This window comes from Pithys albifrons, chromosome 16 (genome assembly GCF_047495875.1).
Source record: "Pithys albifrons albifrons isolate INPA30051 chromosome 16, PitAlb_v1, whole genome shotgun sequence".
Lineage (NCBI taxonomy): Eukaryota > Metazoa > Chordata > Aves > Passeriformes > Thamnophilidae > Pithys > Pithys albifrons.
This window is the reverse complement of record NC_092473.1, coordinates 5,564,032-5,577,501: the sequence shown is the minus strand read 5'-3', so window position 1 is coordinate 5,577,501 and position 13,470 is coordinate 5,564,032. Positions and strand designations below refer to the sequence as shown.

Genomic DNA, 13,470 nt, shown 5'->3' with positions numbered 1-13,470 from the left:
CAGACAAAACAGGTCATTGAATTATTATCCAGGATACAGGTTAAATTCAAACTCTACACTTACCAGCATGGCTCCCTATGTTCTCTGTAGGACACTAGAGCCCTTTGCCTGGCATTTTCCCCTTGCTGGATTTCCCTCTGCCCCCACTTGTTGCAGACCATCTAGCAGCAGTGGACCAAGGCTTGCAGTTCAAACAAAGTGTCACAATTATCCACAAACCTCCTGGAAAGAACTCTATTTCCCACATACACTGAGAGTGGAGCTGATCTTCCAGCAGAAGGAGATCACAGCTTACTGCTTGCAACAGTTCTGGGCCATCAATAAAACATGCCAGCAGATGTTCATGGCTAGATGCAGCGAAGAAGTTGATCTATTGCTCCCATGATAGGAAGTATCTCTTAGCCAGCACTAAAATATCAGAAATTTAATTTCTGTATTGTCTTTAGGGAAGATACTACTTATTTTCCTTCACATTTGAGCTTTTTAAAAATAGATAAAAGAAAAAAAATTCTTGCCTACATAATTTTATGGACCTATTAATACTTAAGTACAAAGCCCATTCCCTTTGCCTTCCCAGATAATTGACGTAGCACTTGGTTTCACTTAGTTTGCTCTGAGTTCAAGTTAAAATTCAAGGTATTTTGAAATGTGCCAAGGTGAGCATACACTTGCACAACACTTGTGCACATGTTGGAAAAGCTAGATTAGCTTCCTAAGGCTTTGGGTCAGAAGTATAGAGGGAACTAGTTAATTTTTTTCAGAGTAACTTCACTTATAAGACAAGATTAACTCATTATTTCATTCTCTCCCCCCCCCACCCCCCCTCCTTTCTTTAGTTGTGCTAACTTTTGCACAAATGGAGCAGTGTAAATGTACTTAGCAACCTACCAAGGTTCATGTCATTGTTCTTATTCCCTTCAGTCATCCCCCATGGGGATTGTGCTGCCCACTGTCCAACCTTCCTTTTCACAAACATGAGAAGTCTCTTCATGTACAAATCAAACAAACCATTCTACAGAGTTGTGCCCACCAGTGTCCAGGTTTCCCTTCAGCAGTACCTCCTCTTCCTTCCCCAGGTGAACCATGACCATATCTTTGTTCCCAGAATTTTATTTATATTTTACTTTCATTTACTGTTGATCTTAAGTTCTTTAATAGTTAAACTACCGTATTCATTAGATGCTGAAAAATATAATTGGAAATGATAGTGGCTTTCTGACACACTCATAGAAAAAAATTATTGCAAGAGGCAGCTTAGCCCTAATTTTCCTTGACAGTTGTTATATAAAAAGTTTTACTGTTTTCCAGTCCAGAGTCAGAATAAATCATATGAGTATAAAACATGTGAGTATAACTAAACCCAGCATCTTTTCCATCTCCATTAAGCACACAAACTCTCACAGGGGATCAGCTGATCTGATTGGTATCTTTGTCTAAGCATGCATTATTTGGTTATCCCAATAACCAATTGAATTTTGCCTCCATAGCCCATCTCCTGATCAACTCCCACCGGCCCAGCCTGCTCCAGCACTGCAAGCAGCAGAGGCACAGTTTGCAAGCCAGCAGAAATCAGCCCTCCTGCACGTGTCAAAACTGCAGCAATGCCACGCTCCATCACCACTGCTGCTCCAGAGCCACTGTGGGCAGCTTCACATTCCTAAACATCCAGGCAAAAGACAGCCACAAACTTCAGATATCAGGCTGGAAAGGAGCTGTGAAGGACCTCAGACCTCAAAGATGGGAGACCCTTCCAGAAAAATATTCATAAGTCTTCACTAAATATTTTCTCTCTAATGGCAGCTATCTGAGCTGGAGAGGCCATTGGTACAGATGACTGTACAGAACAGCTATTCTGAAGTGAATGTTCGGAATTTTCCAAATATATTTGCATACATTTTGTATGTAATTTTGCATTACATAAACACATTCATTGGCAAAACAGTTTAAGTCACAGTCACGTTCTTCTAGTAAGAAGAATTATTTTCAGAGAAGCAGCTCAGTCCAGTTTATCAAGAACACAAAACACAAGGATATGTGGATTTTTAAATGCACCCTGTGAAACTGGATTATTTTCTTAAACAGCAGCTGTTAAATTTCTGTACTGAGTGATTATTTCTGACAGATAAAACTAGTTACTCGGAATGGCAACCATCATTCAGCAGCAGCCCACTGTGAACATATAAAGATGTATTGTTTCTGTGAGTGAACAAGATTTGTGTTTCTTCAGGGGAAACCCTGGAAAAATTAAAAAAAAAAGAGGGGCTTGATCCAGATACAAGAGCGAAAAGATGCAGACTAGGAGGTTGTGCAGCAATCTTGCTCTCTAGCAGAGAAACTAATGCAGCATGAAGTCCATGTTTGAGGCTGCAGCTTGCAAAAGCAAACAGAAACAAGGAGAAGTCAGCTCTGCAAGTTTGCATCTCTTTCTTGAAACTCATGCCAAAGACACAGAAGCTTGTTTGAAATTCATGGGGGCACATTCATCTGTTCCTCAGCTGCTCCAAACCCATTTAACCAGGAACAATTAAGTGGTTTGGAAACAACAGCACAAGCTGCACAGGGCATTTACCACACAAGGCTTCACAAAGTAGATTTGGGGAGCAGGGAGCTAAAGGCAAATTCATTCCTTTTTCTATCGTTTTCCTTTGCTTGACTTTCTAGGATGCACAGCAAGGGTATAATCGTGCTATATGCTAGTTGTGAAATGTAGCACATCTCTAGCCATCTCCTAGTCCACTTTGCTTGGATCTACGTGGACGTGAACCCAGCCCAAGGCATTGTGAGCTGTGCAGAGGCTGCAGCAGCCCCTGTCACGGAGCTCTGCTGTCCCACAGTGGTGTCTGACACGTCCCCTCTCTCGGGATCCCATGGCAGCAGCAGCACCCTGCATGAAGGCAAACACACCCTTTCCACACCCAGCCTGCCCTGGCATCCCCGAGGTGAGCTGGCACAGATGGTTTGCAAGGAGGGTGTCTCTTGAAGAGGCAAGTAGGCTCTTCAGTTCACAGCTCAGCGTGCTTTGACACTGCACGTTCTGCAGTGGAAGAAACGGTGGAAGAAACTGCAAACTAGGAGGCCAAATAATCTGTGATTCCTGTGACTAAAACAAAAGGACAGTGTTGAAAGTTCCGGCAGTACTCAGATAACTGTACTGCAATTGTTAAAGGGGGGGAAGTCTCCTGCTTTGCAGTGTCCATGAATAAGAAACTTTACTGACTTAGGTGACACTGAGTATTTTACTTCTAAAAACAGCTCAAAGAGATCCCAGAGTCTGACACAGCCCCACAGTTTCACAAGAAATGTGAGTGAGATGGAAGACAGTCGAGGCTGTCATTCATTAAACATAATCATGTCCCTCCTTAGTCTGCATTTGAGGAAGAATGGGGCAATGTAATGTCATCATGGTATCTGCATAGAAAGATCCATGTACACAGCACTCACTGTTTGAAAATGCACCACTCCACCCTCCTTTGGAGGGGGGGGGGGTGAGGACTGTCCACATCCAACACATCAAAGCAGGAAAAAACCGAATGAGTTCACCAGTTGCTATTGACAGAGCACAGGGTGATGTTAGAAATCCTGACTTACTGCTTTAGCCAATTAAAAGTAGTAAACAACAATGTAAATAAAGAGGCCTGACAGCATGATGATTCATTTAACTGAAATTCTCTTCTGTCCCACGAGCAGAGTTAAGAGTTCAATATAGACTATACAGTTGTGAAAGCCTGAGTGCACACAATAAAATACAACAGGTCCTCTTACTTCACCAGGATTTTTTCCCAAGGTATACTTCTGAAACAAACTTGAATTAGCTTGTAACAGCACTTGGAGGAGAAGTTTGTGAGAATAACACAAAAAATTTCTAGTTATAGCTAGACCAAAGGTATCTCAAATCATCATGGAAATAGAAAAGTCCTGTTAAGAGGGAGTTGCAAGAAAATTGACATCTACTGTTCATATAAGGCTGGCATTAGATTTAGCCATCTAGTATCTATACAAACCCAGCACAAACAAGAGCTGAAACTGACTTTCAGAAAGAGCAGAACCTGGCACCATTCTCACGAGAGGGAACAGAAAAGAGAAGGAAGTTGCTCTTCCCCCACCTTGGTCAACCTAAGGCCGCAGCCTGGCGAGCCTGTGACTGCAGAGCACAGCTCACCAAGGCACTTCCCACCCAGGAACAGCAGCAATGAAACCCTGCAGAGACCCACAAATGGAAACACATATCTACCACCAAAATGGATTTTGCAAAAGAAACACTTCACAAGCTGACAGGCTGCTTATGCCTCTAATAATCTTAATGGCTTTGTGTAGAACAGGATGTAATTGGAAATTCCATGATTGTACTTAAGTTGTCAAGGACACAGTTGTCATAGTTACAAGTAAAGCTCAAGTGTCGGTTATTCAGGGTTGCCTGTTTATTTATCCACACCAACAGGACTGGACACTCCCACCAGTCTTCAGAACAATAGAAATAGGGAGACTGGTTTTGTTCTTCAAGTGTTGACAAAACAGTAAATATTGCATATGAAAGCATAACAAACTGGGGCTTTTTGCACATCTCCCTTCTGTCACTCCACATGTAGCTGGCATTCCAGTCAGTCTGCTCTGAACACGGGAGCAAAAGCCCAAAACAAGATGCACTGCATGAGATGAAAACCTCACGCCTACAGCTTGTTAGTACTGTCCAGTATCCATCACAACACAGCAATCCCTACCTGCCTCCTGGGACCTACAATCAGGTCAGTGCTGAATCAACAGCAAAGCCAGAACGCAAATCTTTAGTCCTACCATGAAGTTTTAAAACTTATTTACAGTCAGAAGTATCATTATGCTCACGTGTCCAGCTTCTCCTCCTCATGTGTCCTCTAGGCAGGGTTTGGTGGTTGGACATGAATATGTTTTTCTTTTTCCTTAAAAACCCCCAAATAACATAAAAATATTTCCTTCTCTCCAACAAATACTGGGCCAAGGAAAGACTCCTGATCCATAAACCAATGAATATGAACAGGTAGGCATGCTCTGATTGTGGTACAGTAGGATTCAGGTGACCCACTAAACTTTTGAGCAGCTCATTTGTGTTTCACGAACTAGAGGAACAGCTAAGGTGCAATGAGCTCGGCCTACAACTTTGCTGTGAAAGAAATACATTGTCTCAGGAAAAGAAAAAACGGGTTTGAAAAAGCATCTGTTAGAAATCAGGCAAGTTCCAGATGCAAAGCCAAAAATACCTACATAAATAGCATTATGGTACACAAATACTGGTAGAAAACAAACACAACTAAACTTAGGCTAGCTGAAAAATTCTAAATTTGTTTTAGCAATTTCTAATTCCCCCTGAAAAAACCTGCACTTTGATATTTCAGTGAACTTGACTGCTGAGCTACACATGAGATCCTCTCTTCAAGCCTGCATATTTTGAATCCATTATTATAAATGCAGATGGCAAAAGTATACCCAAACCATGCCTGCTCATTTCTATGCATTTCCCACACCAAAACACCCCAGTTCTCAGTGGGTTAAACAAATTATGGGACAGCCATGCTTCTCAGATTAGTTGCTCCACAAATGTTCTGTAGTTTTGAAAAAAACATGAAAGTATTGCAAAATACCCTCAAATGGAATTCCCAAGGAAATTCAGTTATATTTCTTGTAGGATTTGATTCCTTGTAAGATTTAATTCCTCAGCATCCTACTGCTGCCTCCTCAGAGGTCAGGAAAACAGATAAATAGCATCAAATAAAAGCACAATTTATTCTTCTGTGTCCTAAAGCATAAAATAGCTCACTTGGAGGCAGCCTGCACCAAACCAAGAGAAACATCTTAAGCAGGAGCGAGTGCTCTGGTTTCTCAAGGTGACCCCCCATTTCAGCTGAGGACACAGGAAAGCAGATGCATGCAGATTTCTTTTAAGGGGGTCGAGCAAACAAACCGGAATAGCTACCCATTGTATCCATGACAGGGACACCACAATGCCACACATGCCTGCACACACACAGAGACACCCATTCCCCTTTGCACAGAGTGTCCAGAGGCCGGACTCTGTGCCCACCCCGACCGCACACGGGCACACAGCAGAGGCACTTACAGCACTTGGATGCGAACTCCCCGCAGCCAGCTCTGCTTGGTAGTGCTGCTCCCTCCTTCAGCTCAGTGCAGGCGGCTGTCGGCTCCACTCGTGAGGAATGCCATCGCTGCCAGCCCTGCCAGCGCCCGTATGCGACTGCCAGCAGCGAGGACGGGCATCACCCAGAGGAAGCCCAGAGCTGCAGCCCTGCAGCGTAGCTGCGGGGGATGCCCCACTTAATGAAGGTTAATGACACCGGCTCCTGCTCAGCCAAAGCCAGCAGAGAGGAGCACCCGACCCGTCTAAAAACGAGAGCATCTGGCTCTGGCATGTGAATGTAGCCCATCAGCTCGGACCCCTGGGAGTCTGAGCGCACCTGAAAGCCTCCTTGTCAGGTTTCCAATAACTAGACTGCCTTAACGTTTGAAATGGCTCCTTAGTTTTCAGCAATCGTGGAAGTTGAAGAACACGTTTTGTCCCTAAACCCCCACATTTTATTCTAGTTTCTAAACATCCCGAGGGTGACACCTGGGGCACACAACTGCCACAAAATAACCTTGGTTTGGTTCATTCCTTTCAGGTCGTGCACAGGCAGCACGACAAGCGGCACACATCCCAGTGCCACCTCCTGCTGCACATTAATGGAGATGGGAATGGGGAGATGCAGATACCCGCAGAGAACACCAGCAGCCTCCCTTCATGCCCCAGGACACAGGGAAAGCGAGCACAGGGTGCCATGGCCCAGGCTGGGTTGCCATGGTACTGGGGGGCAAGAGAGAAGATGAGCCAGAGTGCAGAAAAAGGCTGAGCCGCTTCAGATTTAAATCCCTGTGACAGCGTTTCGTCCGAGCCACTGCGCGGTTGCTGTGGCAACCGACGAGTGAAAAATTGCAGAGGAAATCTGTAATTATTACAAGCGAGCTGGTGACTTACCCACTTCAGTAATCAGGGCATTAGAAGGGCTCGAGAAGAGAAGGGGGAGCTCTGTGCCCCCGAATAGGCAGGGCTGCACTGCAGCTGGGAGCCAGGCACGAGAACTGAGCTGTGGGTCCTGCATTAGGCTCTGTCTGCCACAGACTCCAGCTGTGGGATGTGACATTTGGCAGGATGCTTTCCTAAGCACAGGGTCTGGAGCCTGCTTGAGGGGCTGCGACTGGAGCTCCTGCATGCCTGTGCTGCAAGCGGGGAGATGAGAGAGCAGCCAGAGTGAGCCCCAGACTTGTGCTGCCTTGTTCAGCACAAGCAGAGTCAGGCACAAGAAAGGATCTAAGACAGGCAGAGGCAAGGACAGATATCAGAAGCAAGCGACAAAGACAGAAGATGCAACACCTACAGGAAGCAGGTAAGGCCCCTGGCAACTCAGTGACTCCACTTTGTGCTGTTCTTACAGAAACACACTCTTCTTCGCCTTCTCCCAGAGCAGTAACAGCAGCAGTATTTGTTCAGTTGAGGTGGATGTTGTGATGATTACTGCACTAACACAGGAATCAGGAGGGAGAGAAAGTCGTTCAGGCAGACCAAACACACTCTGCAATCTCTCCTGACACAGGTAATTTACACACCAACAGATGCAGTGCCAGCACTCACACAACCCTTTCAACATCTGTTGCAGGAGTACAAGGTTTAAAGTCGTTCTCTAGAGCTTTTCTTCATGAAATGGACAACTGATCACCATTTAGACAAACTGCTAAGGAAAATGCTGCTGACATCAACAAGGAAGAGAATGAGATGTGGCTAATCCTGTTCTAGTTCCCTTCTTCACTGTAAGACTGTAGCCTGGGATCCCATGTCAGTACTAGCAAATACCAAGAAAGGAGCCCAGATCCCATACTACTCCTAAATTACAAGCTTTTGATTTTATCCAAAATAAGGACTGAAGCTGATTGTGCACCTTGTTTATAGTTTAAAATGTTATTAATTACATACACAAACTGTAAATGACATACTTAAACTGGCCTATACTGCTTACCAGACATTAGAACAAACTCTAAACTTGCAGAAACTGCAATAATCCTATTCAGACAGATGCTTAATGCAGGGTCACATCACAAAGCAGAGGGGGAAGGACTGAGGAAAGCTGTGGGTACTTACACCTACCATGTATAAAACATTGGATTCGACAGCAATGCCTTGTATCAGTGATTTATTACTACACTTATTCAGTGAATAAGCAGGATTACAGCTCCTAAGGATGCACTCTGGAGAGACCAAGGTACTCTGGAGAGACAAGAGACAAAGAAATTCTTCCACCTCTGCTGAGTGCTGCTTTAGATGTGAGGCTAAACTCATGAAATAAAACTATGCTGGATGAAAAGGACTCCTTACAGCTAAGTGCTAACAATTTATATGGCAACATCACCTAGAGACTCCAGCGAGCATTTTGCCCCATCATGCTAAGCCATGTCACACCCAACTGCTTGGAAAGTCAACCTCCAGAGAGGCAGTAATTCAGTTGGAGACGTTTATGTTACGTGTAGTGGATTTTTTTTGCTTTAACCCTTACATCAAATGGCTGGACACCAAACTGTCACTTCCTAGGCAGAGTCTGATCTTTTTTAGCCCCTCTGCTCCCAGCACAGCCCTTCTGTATCCATAATTACACTGCCTGGAAGGCTGGATGCACAAAGAGGATGACAATGACTGTGCAAGTTCTGTTGCAGAGCAAAAAACTTTTAAGTCCCATATCAGTGATTTGAAGCAACTATAGCTACTAAAAACTTATTTAAAATGTATTTAAAAATGTGCAGTTCACAAAACTGTGGACTGTAACAAAAACCCCCATGAACTTCCACTTGATTTAATCAAGAGAACATTAGTAATGAGATCTAGTTGAACAGTCTGTCATCAGGAAGGATGTGGCCAACCACCCACAGTAAGTACACTTTCTGCACTGATATGTGGTTGGCAAAGGAAGACCCATTGCACAATCTTTCACTGTTAGAAAGTAATCTCCAGCTTCAACAGAACCAAAGGCATGACTTTCCACTGTTAGATATATTTTTCTTTATCAACACTACATACATCCTTCTGAAATACATTATGGTGCTACAAGGCAAAATGGGGATAAGATTCTGGCCAGTCTGGTCCACAAGACCAAGTAAAAGCACAAGGTTAGTATAAAGGATATTTGTTTTAATGGAAAATGTTGAAAGGTTTAGCTATGTTATCAACTTCTGCATTTCACTGCAAATGATGGCAAATTCCTCCAGAAGCAACTCTACAGCCCTCCTTAATCCCTGCCTCACACTCTAGAAAGCATATGCTACAACTTGTTTGGAAAAACAAAACATTTCAAGCAACACAGCTACAGTACTTGAGAAAAATTCAGTATCCAGAAATAGCAGCTCCAGGGTAGAGACAAGATGTCAAAATCCTAAATGTCATGTACTCCTGCAAGAAATCAGAACAAAACACATTAGTATCATAAAGTAGAGGGCAAGGCATGCCAGGATACTCAGCACCAAGTCCTAGTCTTCCTTCAAAAAACAGAATTGCCACAAGACTCAACAGCAGGGTCTCATGACACCAAACATGCACAAAGAGAAAAGTAACATCCCTCTTAAGGGCTTGTCATGTTTGACGAGGGAATAAAGCACAGACTGGACTGTCAGATCAAGTTGCACATGCTGTAAGCAGTAATTAATAGGTTCACTTTAAAATATATTAAAAAATATTTCAATGCAATTGGAAGGAAACAAAGTAAGACTGTGTAACTGTTGATCCCAAGTTAATGATAAAAATCTGAGCAAACGATTTGCAGGCAGAAGGATAAGAATGTTATTTGACCAAAGAGGATTGCCATGAAGCACAAAACAGAAAATAAAAGGGACAACTGGGATTGCTTAGCTTTGCAGGAGACTCAGCACACTGAAGATTTTCCCACCTGTGGCTGGTCAGAAGGCTGCTTCCTACCCTAGCATATGCAATGACACTACACTCAGTGTACAGAGGCAGTTTTTCTTTTGTGAAAGAAGCAAAAAGCCTCATGAACACAGCAGAATTCACCACAATCAATACCACTGACTCCAGGGAATTAATGTGGTGGGTAGATGCTCAGCTTAAGGAAGTCAGAGGTTGTGTGTGTGCAAGGGCACAGCTGAACTGCACCTGCACTACTGCCTAACCACTAACTAGTGTAACTCACAGGGAGAGGGGGATCAATCCCTCTGTTCTTCAGATGTCAATGCTTTAATTCCCATTAAACATGAGAATTTCACATTCAGAAGAAGGAAAGGGATACAAGATTCAAGCACAATTATGAAATTCCACAGTTCAAAAGTCCTATTGTTGCCTGTTCATTTAGGCAATAGGTAAAAAAGAACACCAGTTGGGCAGTTTTCAAAACAGTTTAGAAAACACAGATACGTACACAGTGTTAAAAACACTCTGTGACTAAATTCCCTAGTATGTCTAGAAAATTATTTTTGGGCTCCAGATGGAGAAAGAAACTAGTGCCAATCTGATTCAGCAACATACATATTTCTCAAGTGGTCCCTCTTACTTCACTCGGCCCATTCACAAAACCAGAGCTGTGAATGAGCCAAAGCACTCTGTTGAATTAAAAGCAAGGTAGAAAAGCTGGTAACTGGAAGACTCCCTCAAGGTTACCAAAACCTGAAAGTTACCCACTAGGGAAAACTCCACAAGGATGCTGCATAAACTGTGCCTATTTACTCTCTCTATATTGCCTGTTTGATAAAACTAATTACAACATTTCACATAAGTACTAAATATCTGAACGCAAATTTAAGGAGATAAATTGGATGTTAGTAAGTGTGCTAATGGCTAATCTCACTGGTAAAGTCTCTTCAAGGTGCATCTGTATTGCACCCTCCACTCTCATGGTAACACTGACACCCATGTAAGGGACTGAGCACTGTTCGTTCAGTCTGGAACATACAAGCCATAAATTACATCAAAGTGAAGATTCTGTGAGCCTCATTTAGGCAGTTAAAAAGTGTTGGCCAGTTTTGGGAAGGCTCCTAGATCTGGACAAATCTTTGTAAAAGTCCCACCATGAGTTGGGCAAGTCCAGATTAGCAGCTGGCATCAGAAAACAGGGACCTGGAACCAAGAAACTGTTGAGGGAATCCTTGTGTAACTGATGCTCAGAAAGGCTGCAAAAATTGAGAGTGGGAACAGAAATCCAGGATATTATGCCAGCTGGTTCTGGAATCACAGAAGATACCCACTAATTCCATTTTCATAAAGAAGATGCCCCCTGGACTGGAACTAGACACATTAAAAGCAGGAATGGAATAAAACTGATATTTAAAGATTTGGGAGAGAACCTATTCTGGAATATCCTCTTGCACTCACACTCTAAGCATGTTTTGAAACCTTGTGAGAAGTACCCAAAGCCAGTGTCCATGTGACCACCCACTGGTGTTAGTGCCACACACCTTATCTCCTGCACCAGCTTTTCAGAACAGTTCTGTGCTGGTTCTATCCATTTCCAGCACCCAAGAGAGCCACTGGACATCCTGCAGCACTGCAAATATCCCAGGAAGCACATCCATAGGTGCTGCAAGGAAACATCACTCAGCTCTAAAGATGTGAAGTAACAACTGAGCTGGCAATACGACCAGCCTTAGTATGGTGGGACAGACTGGAGATGACCAAAAAATGCTGGAACAAGTGCAGAGAAAAGCATTTAATGTAAGCTGTGCAGTGGCAGTGTTACAAATATATTTGTAAATCTAACTGTGGAAGTAGTTATGCTAAGGTTTACGGGGTTTAACTGGGCCTGTGGTGAGGTAACTTGAAACAGTAGTGGGGGCCCAGAAACTATTGGGAACTTGCTAGGAACAGCAGGACAATAATTAAAGCGATTAGTGAAGTAAATAGAACCTGAGGAAGAAAACAAACTGTTGCTTAAAGATAAGATTAGAATCAACATATGTAAGGGGTTTGGTGATGGGGGCCTAATTAACCAGAATCCTGTGCTAGACGAGCGTGGTAGATTTTTAACCCTTGGAGACGGACATCAATTGTATACATATAACCTATGTAACTGATTTATGAACGAGACCGTGTGTCTTTGTGCACGTACAACGCTGTAGAAAAAGTATAAAAGCTGTCTTCAAGAACGGCTCATTGGAATCCTGGCTTAGGACAGTAGTCCCCAGGTTTCCCGGGCCCAGCAAATAAAGCACCGCATAAACTGATACTCTGTCGGTTTGTGTTTCTGTGAACGGGCAACAGTTTTCTGGCGCCCAAACGTGGGGCTCCGAGGGTTGCTGGGGCGGTTCGCGTCCTGATCCACTCCAAGCCGGCACCGAGCAGTTTCCTCGGGGAGTCATCAGTTCGTGCCCGGCCCCGCGCCCGTCGGACAACTACATAGAGGTGAGCCCGAAGGTGCTTTATTTTGAAAGGGGGGTGGCTTTATTCTGAATGGGGGTGGTAAGATTGGTTTGTTGGTATTGGAAGCCTGGGCACCGGCCGTAAGACACGTACATAGAATTCGTGCAGGTCCGGTACTTGCCATTCGGTAGCGACTAGAATTGGCAAGTTGGGGATATAGGTTGGTGGTTAGTCGCAGCGTCGTACGTGTTTCTGTTGTCATTCGGGAGCTGTGGGATAATGTCTTCTAACGATAAGGATATTCCCGAGGATTCCCCCCTCGGGTGTTTGTTGAAGCACTGGAAAACGGGGAATTTTGAACAAACTATGAAGAAAAAGAACTTGATTGATTACTGTAATCATGTTTGGCCAGAATATGAAACGGGGGGAATGCAATGGCCGCGGAATGGTACAATGACTACGGAGATTATCGCCCCTTTGATGGGTTTCTTAAGGGAAAATGATAAATGGGATGAGATACCTTACTTAGATTTGTTTTATCATTTAAAAGGAAAAACTGAATGGTTAAAAGAATGTGGTATGCTGGTTTTGGAAACTATTAATAATGAATGTGTGGGTTGTAAAGAGCGAAAGTTGCGCTTTATTGAGCCCCCGGAGGAAGATGTGTCGCTGTTGGTCTCCCCTAGTGCACCTCCGTGTCCCTCTCTTGAAAGCCTTAAAATAGGAAAAGGAAAGACCTCTGCTCCCTCCTCTTCAGACGAAGAGTCGGAGCTAGATAATAGGGGTGATGTACAAAGAACCCCATTAACTGGACGCACACGCCGGGGAAGGCAAAAGGGGAAGGAGGGGGACGTGCGGCCTAAATTGATGGCACCTCTACGGGAGGCCGTGGGGGCAGATGGTGGAAGGGTTATAGTTAAGGTCCCGTTTTCACCTAGCGATTTGATGATTTGGAAACAGTCAGCCGGAGCTTATCGGGAGAATCCGGAGAAGGTTGCACGGGTAGTAAAAATGGTTATTAAGGCGCAAACACCAGACTGGAATGACCTCCAAGTTCTGTTAGATACTCTTATGGATTCTACTGAAAAGGAGATGGTGAT

At 43.9% G+C, this 13,470-nt stretch overlaps 1 protein-coding gene across 5 annotated transcripts in view; it reads right to left on the bottom strand.

Annotated features, from left to right (window-relative positions):
* ABAT (4-aminobutyrate aminotransferase) overlaps positions 1-13,470 on the bottom strand; it is a 61,555-nt gene that overhangs the window by 32,194 nt on the left and 15,891 nt on the right. The window contains exon 1 of one of the 5 annotated variants that reach the window (XM_071570784.1): positions 9,381-9,457. The exons of 3 other annotated variants lie outside the window; for them this stretch is intronic. The gene's annotated coding sequence lies outside the window, so the exon portion shown is untranslated. Of the gene's footprint in view, positions 1-6,088; positions 6,271-9,380; positions 9,458-13,470 lie in introns of those variants that run through there. One more of the 5 variants, XM_071570782.1, reaches the window with a different exon arrangement.